Genomic DNA, 15,471 nt, shown 5'->3' on the forward strand with positions numbered 1-15,471 from the left:
CATCTTTGGTTTGGGAGAGCCTTGGGTTCCTAGGGCCAGCCGGTGAGTCTAGAGTGTAATGGGCATAGGCTTACTGATTCAGTCCTAGCACAGGGGGTGGGGAGGGGGGGAGACTTTCTTCAGTTCCTTTGGCTCCTTTGAAGAGGTTTTGCCCTGCCAGTTCCCTGGATCTGGAGCCTTTAGGTTTCCTGGGAAATTGGGAAAGGAAAGAGAGACGTAAGGACTCCATTGGTCATCTGACAAAGCTCTAAAAATAATAGTAACCCTGATGGAGTACTTACCTTGTGTCAGGCACTTACGTGTAATATCTTACTCAATTCTCCCGCAAACCTTTGAGGGAAAATATCATGACACTTTTGCGAATGAGGAAGCTGAAGTTTAGTGAAGTTGAGTAACTTCCCGAAGCCCACAGCTGGCAGGAAGAGTGTCCGATTTGAATCCAAACCTGTTAACACCAAAATCCATGCTTTGAATCATTACAGAACCTAGGCTCCTGAGTATTCTGGGCCCAGGCAAGATCCTTGCCACCTGCTTTAAACGTTTTTAAAGTAAATATCAGTTTGCTCTCACCTTAGTCTTAGAACCAAAGCAAATACAGTATTGGGTACGCAGAAATGGGCTTCGCTGCTGCCTGCTAATAAGGCAGTCCCAGTGCTTTTACCAAGTGTTGGGAGCTGGACTTGGAGACTGTTATTTCAAGTCTATTGGAAAATAAGTCACATCTGGGAAAAGGCTTTTGATTTGACTGAGAAGTCTCAGGGACTGTGATCTCTCTGCTGAGACTGGGGTAAGACTAGAACATAGTTTCCTAGGAAGCAAGGCTTTGATGGTTTCTAGCAGTCCTGCTGAGGGTGGAGTGTGCTTGAATGAGAATATTTCCTTGAAGGGCAGCTAGGCGGCTCTCTCCTCTTTATCCTACCTCCCCCACCCTGTCTCCACAACTGGCTTGTGGTAATTCAATCTAGATTCTTCTCATAGCCTACTTCACTGTGCATATGTGGCCTTTTATTTACAGCTTTCGAGAGTCTGATTGGAGAGCAGCTTACCCGCCCCGCACGACTCAGTCCACTGCCGTGGGGGAGGGGAAGCAGAAAACATTCTGGCTTCGCTTCCTAGAGGCTAGAAGCCAAAGGAGCAGCCAGAGAAGAGCAAAGGGTCGACCACGCTGAGCAGTGGGGAAGCATCGGGACCTTTCTGTCCCACCTAACTTGCTTCTGCAGATATACCCTTGAGAGCTGTCTTCCGAGTAGGCGGCCCACGCTGGACCTTTCAGCACTCGCCCCTGGGTCACTGTCTCTGTCTTGGTCTCCTGCTCCTTGCTGCTCTCCTGCACCTACCATTAGGAGGCTCTGTCTCTCTGTCTCTTTATCCACTGCTGCATCCTCCACCCCTCCATCTGAAGAACTCAACCTGTCAAGGTAGGAATTGACTCTCCTAATTCTCTGTAGTCCTCCCTTCTCTCCCTAACCTATATCCTCAGAAGAGGTAGATTTACAGCAAGTTCTCAGTCCTTAGAGACTTCTAACTGTGGCAGTTAGAAGCCGGGTACTTGGAAGTACAGGGGGGTGGTGTGTGTGTGTGTGTTTCTGTGTGTGTCTGTGTGTGTCTTTCTCTGTGTGTATCCATGTATTTATGTTGAGAGGGAGAATGTTTATTAGCACACTGCATAGGGACCTTCCCTTGGGCCCAAGGTTTTAATTTGGCTTAGTTTATAATTAGAGTTGAAAGGTACCTTAAGAAGTTATCTGATTTAGCCTCTTGCCTCCAAACAGGTGCTATGAGTTGAGCTAAGAAGGGAATCAAACGATTGATCTAATGGAGAAGGGCATGCACTTGCTGGCTGGATTACTGGAAGAGAATATTTTTCTAGGTGTAATCCCATTTGAGCATTTGTTCCAGAAACTGGAACAAGGCTGAGGTGACTATCATGGTATTTCTATGGAATAAAGGAAAGAGACCCTTTACAGCTCCATGAGGGTCAGTGGCTTCTAGATTATTCTTTTCTTGGGTATAATTCCTAGTGCTGCACTCCCCTCACAACTGAGCCTGAGAGGTAAAAGGCTTGGCACTTGTTGGGGGTTTCACCCCAACATATTCTGCCTGTGATTTTTGGTCCCATTAAAGGTGCTTACATATTTCCAGTTCATAAGGGAGGAGATAGGCTTTTGGCCACCTGATGCCCAAGAACCAACTCTTTGGAGAAGACCCTAATGCTGGGAATGATCGAAGGCAAAAGGAAAAGAGGGCTGCAGAGGATGAGATGGTTAGATAGCATCACTGACTCAAAGGACATAAGCAACTTTCGGGAGATAGTGAAGGGCAGGGAAGCCTGACATCCTGCAGTCCATGGGGTCACAAAGAGTCAGACATGACCTAGCAACTGAACAATAACAAGACTTGGGAGAAAGGAGATAAAGCCACACCAGGTGGTCCTAGGAAAGAGCCCTATCTGCTGTACTTCAGAGTCAGGCCTCTTCTAGAGTCTGTTTGATTTTGGGGTGTGGACTTTTAGCTGAACCTTTCTGTAACATATTTGAGAAGCCAAACGCAAAGCAAGCTCTGTGCTTCTAAAGAAGACTCTACGTTAGGGAGGCCTGATAAGGAAGCAGCTGGGTGTGTCTGGGACAGCCTTTCAGGCTAGGCCTCTTCCAGCACACGCCCAACACACTGGCTGGCCTCACTTGGAGTCCAAAATAACTTAATGCCAGTTCAGAACAGTGGCCTCCTCAGCTCGGAGCAGCTACACACAACCTGGAGGAAAGACAGACGTGCTCCTGGGCATTGGCTGCTATTCCATCTGTGGACTCGGCTCCTGATGTCATGGCCTGGTGCTCTCAGGCAGCTAACAGCCTGTTTATTCTCTCCTTGCCACTCAGCCCAGAGACTGCAGGAATCACTATGACCACCAATTCTTAAATCTCCAAATTCTTTCAGCATCTCTCATACATTTCAGTGAGAAGTACTTGTCTTAGAGGAAATTCAATGTCCATCAAATCTCATGGTCTATAAAGACATAGAGCCTTAGTGGGCATGGGGGTAATTATACAAACTGATTTTTCTGAATTCACTTAGAAAGTTATTTTCTGTGAAGTAGGTCTGCTGTTGATGCAGTTAATTGACATCATTTCCCAAGCATATATGATTGGAGAGTCATGAAGTAAAAAAGATGATTTCTTGCAGTTTTCGTTTCCCTCCCCATTTCCCCGATCCCGACCAACTGTGCTAGTCTTGCCGTTGCCCAGAGATTTTCAGAAGTTTTTCATATGAGCCCTAATCCCCTGGAAGCCTTTGGGGGGCCCCTCTGAGGTGGAGAGAGGGAGTTGGAGTGTATGGGGCTTTAGGCCTTCCCTCCTTCAACCAGAGTTGTTCTATGTACTGGGGCTGAAAAAGTCTGAATCCACTCCTCTGACCCTTATCTTACATCCTGAAACATCTTTCTTGCTGCCCTAGCCCTCCAAAGAGGCATGTTGGCAATGATTTTAGCAACATTAGGAGCCCCTCAAGTTGAGCTCTTACCCCTAAACACCAGCGCAGTGCTTTGTACCCGTCAGAAGTGTGTGCAGTGGATACTTATGACTTGTTTATTTGATTGATTGACTCTTGAGAGGATGTTAATTCATGGCCTTGGGATGCTTCTCCCTCAGAGAAAAGAGTATATGGTAAATCGTGGTTTATTTTTATTCAGTATGATTTGGGCACTTCTGACCTTTCCTATTGGAATCACTTATGCAGTCTGAGGCAAAAACATGGCCAAAAGGAGTTACCTAACATAGATTGTTTCTGGTGTAGAGGATACCTGACTAGGTCAACACAGGCAAGTACTTCCTGCTAATGTCCAAAGAAAAGTGTCCTGAGGTGAAAGGTAAGCAGAGCGACTGGGAAGGACTAAGGACAGAAATGTATTCGATCACATTGTCTGGTCTATGTTTCTGTACTGCATTCACTAAAGTTACCTGCCTGATAGTTTCCAAAACTGCTCAATGTCTTCCTTATGGGAAATACAGATCTTTTTATTTGCTAAACTATACTTGAAACACTGTCCAAGCTGTTTATCTATAGCCTCCAGTATATATCTACCTATCTTTTGAAGGGGAGAAGGAGGGCTTTATTTTGTTTTAAAACATTTACATTTTATGAAAGTTATATACATGTGTATATACATATATACATACATACATACACACACACACATATATATATATATAGTTTTTAAAAAGCCAAATAGTAAAAAAAAAAAAAAAAAGAACATTAGTGGGACAACTGGCAAAATCCTCACAATCTCCAACTTCAGATAATAATACTATATTCAGTGTTGATTTCCTTGTTTTGGCAAATGCACCGTGACTATATAAGATGGTAACAGGGGGTGCTGGTTGAAAAGACATAGGGATACACTCATAACTATCTTTGTTACTTTTCTAAAAATTATTCCAAAAATAAATAGTTAATTTGAGGACTTCCCTGGTGGTCCAATGTTAAGAATCTACCTTCCAATGCAGGAAATGCAAGTGTGATTCCTGGTCAAGAAAGTAAGGTTCCACATGCTGCAGGCCAACTGAGCCCACATGCCACAACTAAGACCTGATGCAGCTAAATAATTTAAAAAAATTTTTTTTAATGATTAAGTTTAAAAAGTTTGTACACAACAATAAAAATCTTCACACAAAAAAGAGCCAAATCGTGCCAAATCTGAGATAATAACCATCAAAATCAATAATACCCAGCAAGAGATTATGACCCACTGAATGTTTTTTAAAAAGCCAAGAATCTATACAGATACCAAAAAAATAAATAGGAAGGAAACAGGAAATCTTTCTCATATTGGAATGCCAGCTAATAAGTGTAGGAGGAATAATAGAAAGAAAATCATCATTTTTCAACCATCACAGTAAATAACTATTAATAATTCAGGTAAAATCTTCAATGGATGCTGGCATTTTTAAAGAGTAACAACAAGGCATTACATTTCTATAAAACGTTTATAATTTATAGAGCATTTTCACACAGTGTTTTGAATAGGCTACCATTCAGATCTATAGCAAGATGTTTATCTCCCCTTAGCCTCCATATCCTTTTTTCACCTGGCAACTCCCTATAGCATAGCCTGGTTCAAGCATAAGAATGCTCAGCAGCCAATGATTATATTCAGGTATGTTTTATTTTCACCTCCCCTGGGTCTTTCTAGTAATTTCTTACTAACTGCTTATCTGTGAGAATTTATCCTTTATTTAAAACATTTTACCCATAGAATTCTGATGTTCTTAATATTTGAAGTTCTTGCAGTTTAAATCCATTATTTGTTGTTTTCTGTTATTCATTCATAGTATCTTGTTTCCATGTATATTTGTGATCTTTCATGCAACTTAATTCTTGCATACTCCTTAATTTTGAGAATCCTGTCGACTTAAGCTGGAGATATTTTTCTCCAAAAATTTGGAGGAACCATCAACCCTGGATCACATGAGCTTGCTTCAAGGGTCTCAGCCTAACTTGGGTTTAGCTATCCCTTGCCTTTCTAGTGGTCCAAGGCTTGCCATTCTGACCACAGTAGAAATGCTTGTGCAAACCACATAAAATCTGTCGACATGCAAGATGTGACCACCAGACTCTCACTTTGCAATCTTCACTCTAGGATCACGACTGTGGAAGTAAACGGAAGTGAAGTGCTAACTGAAGACATGGCTGCTCACTCATCTTTCCATCCTTAGTGTGAAATGAGGGGTTAAGAGAAATCTTGGCCTTGAAGATTTATTTACTAAGCACTTTGCTAAGGCTTAACTTTTTGGTTTTCATATTCCTTCCTTCCTTGCCTCTTATCAAATATGATATTCTCTTACAAACAATAAATGCCAGTGAGGGTGTGGAGTAAAGGGAACCCTCTTACACTGTTGATGGGAATGTACATTGATACAGCCACTATGGAGAACAGTTTGAAAGTTCCTTAAAAAACTAAAAATAGAACTACCATATGACCCAACAACCCCACTCCTGGGCGTATACCTGGAAAAATACGTAATTCTGAAAGATCCATGCACTGCAATGTTTATTGCGGCACTGTTTACAATAGCCAGGACCTGGAAACAGCCTAAGCATCCATCAACAGAGGAATGGATGGGGAAGATGTGGTATGTATATACAATGGAGTATCAGCCATAAAAAGGAATGAAATTGTGCCATTTGCAGAGTCATGGATGGACCTAGAGACTGTCATACAGAGGGAAGTAAGTCAGAAAAACAAATATTGTAGATGAACTCATATATGTGGGAGCTAGAAAAATGGTGCAGATAACCTGTTTACAAGGTAGAGATGAGACACAGATGCAGAGAACAAACATATGGACACTAAGAGGGGGAAGGGGAGGAGGGATGAATTGGGAGATTGGGATCGCCGTATATACACATGTATAAAATAGATAACTGATGAAAACCTACTCTATAGCGCAGGGAGCTCTGCTTAATGCTCTGTGGTGACCTCAGTGGGAAGGAACTCTAAAAGAGCGGCTACATATATACATATAACTGATTCACTGTGCTGTACCACAGAAACTAACGCAGCGTTGGAAAGCAACTATACTCGAAAGGAAATTTAAAAATAAATAAATGAATAAAAGAACCGATTTTAAAAGTTTAAGAAAAAGAAAAGCTATTCTCAGGCTAAGCTAACCTCCTGAGAGCTGTCTTGAGTCCAGCTAGCCCACTGGGCTTGGCATTCAATAGCTTTACCAAGCAAACATCGGTGGTGCCCTACCGAGTGCCAATTCTGGGCTCAGAATTACTTATCAAGATATAAGACAGAAAAGAAAAAGATATAAGACAGTCCCACTCTTCTTTTTTTTTTTTTAGTCCCACTCTTCAAAAGTGTGCTGTCATCAAGAGATAAATAACAGTAAAATGGCCAAGACTTGGTACCAAATGAGTTGTGTAGACAGTTGATATTGAAAAAGTTCAGAATAAAGACTTTCATGATAAAGAAAAGCTTCCAGACATGGTAGAATTTGAGCTAGATCCTTTAAAAAGAAACAAAGGCGAGGAAAATGGAGCATTCCAGATATCTTCCCAGTGGAGTGAGCCAAAATTCAGAATAAATTTGCCGTGTGATGGAACATGGTTGGATAAGTAGGAAGGAACTTTGCATACCACGTTAAGGAATTTGGATTATCCTGTAGGCAGTGGGGGGCCACTAACAACTTTTTAGTAGTAAGGTGAGGATACCAATGTTGAGGCAGTACTTTGGGGAAATTAGTCTTGTGTCAGTATGTAGGATAGCTGGGAGGAAAGAGCCAGAATGAAAGCAAGAAAACTGATTAGAAGACTGTGTGATAATTCAGAGGGGCGGTGCCTGCAGGCCTGAACTCGGATGATAGAAGTAGTGACGGGAACTCGAAAGGCAGTGCAGCAAGTGGTTAAGAACACTGACTCTGGAGTCAGACGGCCCTGTGTCTGGACGCCAGGCCAGACGTTACTGGCCGATTCCCTTTCGTTGTTGTTCTGTTGCTGAGTCGTGCCCATGGACTGCAGCACGCCAGGCTTCCCTGTCCTTCAGCATCTCCGAGAGTTTGCTCAAACTGATCAGGTTACCTTAGGAAGGTCATTTAATATTCCTGAGCCCCAGACTTCTCGTCCATAAAATAGAGATAATAATACTTATCTTAGAGAGTGGTTATGTGTATAAAGTGAGACAGTGTTTAAGTGCTGAGCATGCGGGCTTCCCTGGTGGCTCAGGGGTAAAGAGTCTGCCTGCCAAGTAGGAGATGCAGGTTCAGCCCCTGGGTGAGGAAGATCCCCTGGAGAAGGAAATGGTATTCCACCCCAGTCTTCTCACCTGGGAAATCCCATGGACGGAGGAGCCTGGCCGGCTACAGCCTTCTTCAGTTCTTTAGTCGTCTTTGACTCTGCGACCCCATGGACTGCAGCACGCTTCCCTGTCCTTCACCATCTCCCAGAGCTTGCTCAAACTCATGTCCATTGAGTCAGTGATGCCATCCAGCCATCTCATCCTCTGTCGCCCGCTTCTCCTCCTGCCCTCAATCTTTCCCAGCATCGGGGTCTTTCCCAGTGAGTCAGCTGTTTGCATCAGGGGGCCAGAGTATTGGAGCTTCAGCTTCAGCACAGTCAGTGGGGTCACAGAGTTGGACACAGCTTAGCAACTAAACAACAGGTGCTTAGCAGGATAGTTGGAATGTGGTAAGAGCACGGTTAACTAGTAGCTCAGGGCCTAAAACACGGGAAGGAAGACACTGGTGATTGTCTGAGCGTGAAGAAGGAGTCCAGATAATTCCCATGTTTTCAGTGTTGTGTCAGTTCAGTTCAGCGGCTCAGTCGTGTCTGACTCTTTGCGACCCCATGGACTGCAGCACGCCAGGCTTCCTTGTCGATCACCAGCTCCCAGAGCTTGCTCAAACTCATGTCCATTGAGTCGATGATGCCATCCAACCATCTCATCCTCCTGCCTTCAATCTTTCACAGTTTGTTGTGATCTACACAGTCAAAACCTTTGGTGTAATCAATAAAGCAGAAGTATATGTTTTTCTGGTCTTCTCTTGCTTTTTTGATGATCCAGCGGATGTTAGCAATTTGATCTCTGGTTCCTCTTCCTTTTCTAAATCCAGGTTGAATATCTGGAAGTTCACAGTTCACATACTGTTGAAGCCTGGCTTGGAGAATTTTGAGCATTACTTTGCTATCATGTGAGATGAGTGCAATTGTATGGTAGTTTGAACATTCTTTGACATTGCCTTTCTTTGGGATTGGGATGAAAACTGACCTTTTCCAGTCCTGGGGCCACTGCTGAGTTTTCCAAATTTGCTGGCATATTGAGTGCAGAACTTACAGCATCATCTTTTAGGATTTGAAATAGCTCAATTTTGTATAATGGTAGTTTAAAGAAAGCTGATTTGAAAAATCAATTTGGTTTTCTTTTTTTTTTTTTTGATTGGTTGGTTGGTTTTTGTTTGGGGGGCCACACCAGGCTGAGTGGAAGATCTTATTTCCCCAACCAAAAATCTAACCCGTGCCCTTTGCCATGGAAGCGCACAGTCTTAACTGTTAGATCACCAGGGGAAGTCCCTCCATTTGCGGGAGTAAGAAGTACCTAGTGGGCTATTGGAGATTTGATTCTGGAAGTTCAGGAAGAATGAAGATTTGGAAATCAATAGAATACTGGGAAGGGCTAAACACTTCTCAGGTTGAAAAAATTTCAGGTCTGAGCCCTACTGTGAATCTATATTTAAATATAGGTCAGGTATTGTTGTATTAAACAATGAAGAAAGAATGATCTAAGAAGAAAAACTAGGAAGCCAAAGGAGAAAGAGGGTTTCAATAGGAGAGGGTGGATAAGTGTCAGGCAATTTAAATATTATGAGCTTAAAAGTTAGAACTGCTTTTAGACAATTCAAGTATTAATAAAAAGAAGACAGACTTCTGATTGTTTAAGAAATAATTAAGGAGAAAGAATTAACATAGTCCATCCCTCTAAGAATTTTGGTATTGAAAAAAAAAATGGAAGAGGGAATTGTCTGAAATCCTAGGGTTGACATGGCAGTGATACCCTCTATTTTCTAGTACACCTGAGTTTCTGCCACCCCTACCCCCACGCAGTTCCTGAGACTTCTGCCTCTGTGGTGCTAGATGGCATTGCTCACTGCTGCAGCTTCTTTTTTTTAACAGCTTTATTGAGACAGAACAGATATCTGTTTCATCATTTAAAGTATACTATTCAGTTGCTTCTCTGGTGGCTCAGACGGCAAAGAATCTGCCTGGATCCAATTCCTGGATTGGGAAGATCCCCTGGAGGAGGGCATGGCAGCCCACTCCAGTACTCTTGCCTGGAGAATCCCATGGACAGAGGAGCCTGGCGGGCTGCAGTCCATAGGGTCACAAAGAGTCAGACATGCCCAAGAGACTGAGCACACATTCAGTGTGTTAGGATATTCGCAGAGTTGGGCAACCACCCATAATCTGATTTTAGGACATTTGCATCATCCCCCCAAAAATCCCGTACCCAATAACAGTCACTCGCCACTTTCCCTTTCCCCAAGTCCCTGGAAGCCACTCCAGGAATCTACTTTTCATCTCCATAGATTTGCCTAGTCTGGGCATTTCATATGAAAAGGGCTTCCCTGGTGAAATGAAGTCAAACAGCACATGGCCTTTAGTGTTTGGCATCTTCCGCTTCGCATAATGTTTTCAAGGTTCATCCACATTGCAGCATGTTTCACTACTTCGTTACTTTTTATCACCAAATAGTATTACATTTTATGAATATACCGCATTTAATTTAATCCATTCATCTGTTAATAGATATTGGGTTGTTCCTACTTTTTGGCTATTATAAATAATGCTGTTATGAACATTCATATATAAGCTTTTGTGTGAAGATAGATATGTTTTCATTCCTTTAGGGGATATATCTAGGAGTAGGACTTCTGGGTCATATGGTAACTCTGTGTTTAATGTTTTGAGGAACTACCAGACTGTTTTCCAAAGTGATTGAACTATCATACAATCCTCCCAGCAGCATATGACGGTTCCAATTTCTCCACATCATCAACATTTGTTATTGTCTGTCTTTTTTATTTATCTTTTCTAGTAGGGGGATAGTGGCATCTCATTTTACTTTTGATTTGCACTTCCCTAATAACTTATGATATTCAGTATCTTTTCATGTGTTTATTGACTATTTGTCTCCTTTAGAGAAATGTCTGCTCAGATCCTTTGCCCATTTTTAAATTGGGTTATACATCTTTTGCTGAGTTATAAAAGTACTTTATGTATTCTGGGTAGAAGTCCCTTATCAGATATATGATTTGCAAATGTTTTCTTCCATTCGTTGAGTTGTCTCCCCCCGCCTTTTTTTTCTTTTCACTATCTTGATTGTGTTCTTTAAAGCACAAAATTTTTAAACTTTATGAAGTCCAACTTATCTGTTTTTTCTTTTGTCACTTGTACTTGTGGTATCATGTCTAAGAATGCATTATGTAACTCAAGATTATGAAGGGTTATTCCTTTTTTGCTACGCTTTCTTTTAATAGACCTTTTCTCCCCCTAATGAACAGCAGGGGTCTTCTCTGTCGGCCTTTTGAGTCAGATCTGCCCACCACTTACTTTCATTTACACTCTCACTCCTTTTGGACTACTCTAATTCAACAAGACTTTGACTCTAATTCAACAAGACTTTGACTCACCACCTTCTGCAATCTAAACACTGCTAGTATTATGGGAAACACAAAGTAAAAAATGGTACTATCTCAAGCTCTGGATATTGGGAATACAAAGATGAGTATAACTTGGACTTTGCTATCTAAAAGAGCCATTAAAGCAAATATGCAAAAAAAAAAGAGCATAATGTCAAATAACAAGTGATTTACTTAATCAAAACCTCTCATGAACTGATGTTAGTTTCCAGTGAAGTTTGCCTCAGTATGCAATGAAATGAGAAAAATAATGACTTTGTTTTTTTAATGAAATGATGAAAATAACTGATATAAGGGTTTTTTGTTGTTGTTGTTATTGTTTTAATGATCTTACTTGGCAGTATAAGAAATTGGCAGCCTGTATTGACCCCCTGGCTTTTGTGGGATTTTTTTCTTGTCTATAAAATCAGTAATCTGCAATCACAGTTAAGTAGACAAAGATAATTTCTGACTTCAAGGTGATCAGTGAAGACTTGATGCAGGAGTTGACCTAGGCCTTGTAGGTTTTGGATAATTCCTTATAGGTTTAGTCAAGTGTAAAAGGCAGGAGAATCTGAACAAAGACAGCTGAGTGGAAAGAGCTTATGAGACAGGTTTGAAGGACTACATGAATGGAGGATGGAAAGTAAGGTTGGATAGAAAGTGAGCAGACAGACAAGATGGAGGGAACTTGAAAGCCAAAGTGAGGAGTTTGAACTTGATTCTCTAGGCATTGGATAACAATAAAAGGGGCAGGAGGAGTGAATGTTGACTAAAGATAAGACTTCGGGGTAATAAATCTGGCAGTACTAAGTAGGAAGTAAATTGCAGGTGAGAAGACTAGTTAGGAGGCATTGTGGTTTATAATGTGATGGTATTTATAGTTTGTTTCTAATCAGAAAAAAAATTGATCTTCTCATCAAAGCCTTATAGATCTTTGGCAGTAATTGGTGGAAAGTAGGTGATGATGTAGTCTGTGATGTGGTGAATAAGTTAAGCACTGGAAACATGGTAGCTGCTACCTGCTGTAGGCAACTGGAAACATTTCCATAGTAAACGGCTTTCCATGCACAGCTTAGCCTCAGAGAAATTTCAGGGACAAAGGCCCTGGGTCCAGAGGTCCAGCTGCAGCCCTAAGCACTGGTTGAGATTGACTTTGCCCCTGTCTCAGCTGCTTATCCAGCCTCCTGTGAGGTCTGTTCCAGCAGGGGGAGAGGGAAGCACAGTGATACCTTCCAACATCCCAGAGGGGACCACTCACGGCTAGTTTTATGAACAGCAGCCTCCCTCTCTCCTTTTTTCTGCTTTGTAGGATCATGGGGCCATGGCCCGTCAAACAGGTCAAGGTTGGAGATAGGTTTGGGGGTCTTTAGCCACTTCTCTCTAACTCAGCTCGTTTCAGCATCACGTCAGTGGGCACTTGAGTCTCATAGGGAATAGAAGCAACAATAAAGGGCAAGAAAGGACATCTCTTCTGGATCCTGAGTGGTGGCTGACTGGTCCTGGCCAGTAGACCTAAGCCTTCTTTTTAGGGCCTGAAAATCCAAGGGCTTGGCTGTGGAGTCCAGATAGTGGTCCATACTGGAAGGAGCCCTGTGACAGCTAGAGCTTGAGGGCCAAGCCCAGCTTGAGACCATCCCTGTTCGGGGATGCCCGTGGGCGGCCCTGGCACGGACTGGACAGAGACACGCTGCTGCTGACGGGGCACCTGGCTCCTTCTGTGGTTTCTCCGCCGTTTCCTGATTCCCGCAGAACTGGCCCAGAACCTAAGGGTGGAGTAGGGAAGGGGTGGAGGGCTCTGTAGGGCTTCAGAAGGAACTGAGGTTTCTCTCTGGCCTGGGGGAGACCACTCCTTTCCGTTAGCCTTCCTTTCTCTAGGAAAACAGACTTCCTGCTCCCTGGCCTGACCAAATGGACATACCCACAGGCCTAGCTGGTCCCTGCTTAGCACTAACCAAAAACTGATGTAGGTGAGAGGGGGAGGGATTCTGCTCCAGCCACACCAACAGACCCTCTGAAGATCCAGGGAGCTGAACTGGACCCTGTGGTAGGAAGGGGCCTGCAGCCAACTTGATCCTAAGGCTCACTACCACTCGTTGTATAGAAACCCACCAATGCCCCAGTCTCTCTCTCTCTTCTGTTTTTCTGATTCAGGTCCCATTTCTCTGAAGAGGCACACCCTAGATAGCCTAGTGACAAGTCTGGGAACTTGGTATTACTGCTGGTGGAATGATGACTGGTCCCCACAGCCTCCCTCCGGGCCTGCAGGAACCCCCTCCCCGGCCGGCTGCTCCACCCTGAGGCTAGTCTGGAATCCTAGTGAAAGGAAAAGGCTGGAAAACAAGGAGTCGTTCAGAGTGGGTGAAAAGAGGAGGGAGAGGCTTTCTGGCTGAGATGGAAAAGGAGGGGCCTGAGGAAGGAAGGAAGCTCCCAGCCTCCTCCCAGACCTTTCCCTGAGACTCCTAGGAATGAGAGGAGCCGGGCCCTGCTCACTAGGCTGCTCTTTGCCGCTGGGGGACTTCTCACCTCGCAGCACTGCCTGCCCTCTGTGGCTGACTCCCTTCTCTACCCTCCCCCTTCCCCAGGCTAGAGGGCCCGCAGGGACTGCCAGGCGGGGAGGCTGAGCGGCTGCACTGTGGGCATGCCTGCTCCTTCCCTCCCCCCTTCCCGGAGCAGCAACGTCACCGCAGCACCAGCGGCAGCGGCAAGGATACTGGGCTGGGATTGCGCAGCCTCCCTGCATTAGCAACGATGCCATTGTATTAGCAGAAATCAGATCTTGGGAAATCAGCCCGCTTGCCCCTGTGCGGGCCGGTGGAACAGTGCCTCAGCTCCAACTGTCAAGATAGAGCTTGGTGGGAGTGCCGCGGAACAGAAGCCTTGGGACTCAGCTAAGGCACCTTACAGAGGTATGTGTGGCTCAGCGGGGCTGGGGGGAGGGGCAGGACAGGGACGCTGGAATAACCGATCAGCACGTTTGGGCCCTGGCTTCTGAGGGTTGGCTTTGTCTTTCCGAGAGGGAGAGAGAGCGAGCGAGCAAGCGAGCAGGAGAGCAAATGTTAGACAAGCTCATCCATGCATACTTTCGGGCTGTGGTGCAGAGATGGGAAGAACAGAGGCTGGGGCTGATGCTATTTTGTGGAGAAGATCCCCTTCTTCCTTTCTGAGCATTTCTAATGAAGCTGCTATAGTGTGGGTCAGGAGAGAGGGAGTCAGAGCTGGACACAAAGGCTTAATGAGAAGAGACACCCGTACCGCGCCTGTAAGTTTATGATGGAGACCTGCAGGGATCCTCTCAGCCTTCGAGAGCAGGCACTGGGAAGGGGAAGCATTGAACCCATCTTGTCCGTGTACATACATACATGCACACAGACACGCACACCACATCTTCTGGTGCTGCAGGAGCCACGAGGCTACAGATAAGGATGGAGTAAGAAAGAATGTTGACCAGGAGGCTCCACATTATAGGGAGAGAGAGGATGTAATACCTAGGACACCTGACCTGTTATCGTTGGCCTTCTTATACAGGCTTAGATTCCTAACAGGAGCAGACCTAAGGATAGGGTTAAGGATAAGTTGATACACCCAAATCCACCCTCCTGCTCTCCCCCCTTCAGTCCTGTCCAAGAGAGAACCCAGACAGGAAAAGGCTTAGCAGTCCTACTGAGGCTCCCCATCAGACCTCAAGTCAAGGTCAGATTGCTGGAGAATAACAACTGAGTATCACTATCTTCCCCTCCTCCTTCAGAGGCCAAAAAAAAGAGGGAAGGGGTTCTATGACTGGCAGAAAGATGCTAATGACCAAAGACAAGGGAAACCTTTCTCTGGAGTTTAAAACTTCTTCCTGCCCAGAATTACCCAGAATTCTATTGCTGAGAAGATAAAAAGAATTCTTTAAATCCCCCTCTCCATTGGATCACCTTGGTGGAGGATTCAAAAACATACCCTATTAAGAGTCAGTAGTTCCATGTTGTGCAAAATGTGATTGGGTAGGGTAATACATTGGGAAATTGTGGGAAGGTGTTAGTTCCCGGGAAGCGTCTAGGAATGTGAACTGTGGTGCAAGGGAAAAGGGTATTGACTGTGAATGGGACAGAGAGATGTGAGCTGGAAACTGGAGCAGGAGGTAGGATTAAAGAGTGTTATTAGAGCCTGGGGCATTAATATGAAAGGGGCTGTGGGTTCAAAGACTAGCAAAGTGGGTAAATACAAACTGTGTAAATGGAAACTATGAGTCCCGGTGGCTCAGATGGTAAAGAATCTGCCTGCAATGCAGGAGACCTGGGTTAGATTCCTGGGT

The 15,471-nt window shown here is 44.1% G+C and overlaps 1 protein-coding gene across 6 annotated transcripts in view; it reads left to right on the forward strand.

Moving 5' to 3' along the window:
* RUSC2 (RUN and SH3 domain containing 2) overlaps positions 1-15,471 on the forward strand; it is a 57,825-nt gene that overhangs the window by 22,584 nt on the left and 19,770 nt on the right. Inside the window, exon 2 of one of the 6 annotated variants that reach the window (XM_065907665.1) lies at positions 13,757-14,080. The exons of 4 other annotated variants lie outside the window; for them this stretch is intronic. The gene's annotated coding sequence lies outside the window, so the exon portion shown is untranslated. Of the gene's footprint in view, positions 1-1,138; positions 1,419-13,756; positions 14,081-15,471 lie in introns of those variants that run through there. One more of the 6 variants, XM_065907666.1, reaches the window with a different exon arrangement.

Source organism: Muntiacus reevesi, chromosome 17 (genome assembly GCF_963930625.1).
Source record: "Muntiacus reevesi chromosome 17, mMunRee1.1, whole genome shotgun sequence".
Classification (NCBI taxonomy): Eukaryota; Metazoa; Chordata; class Mammalia; order Artiodactyla; family Cervidae; genus Muntiacus; species Muntiacus reevesi.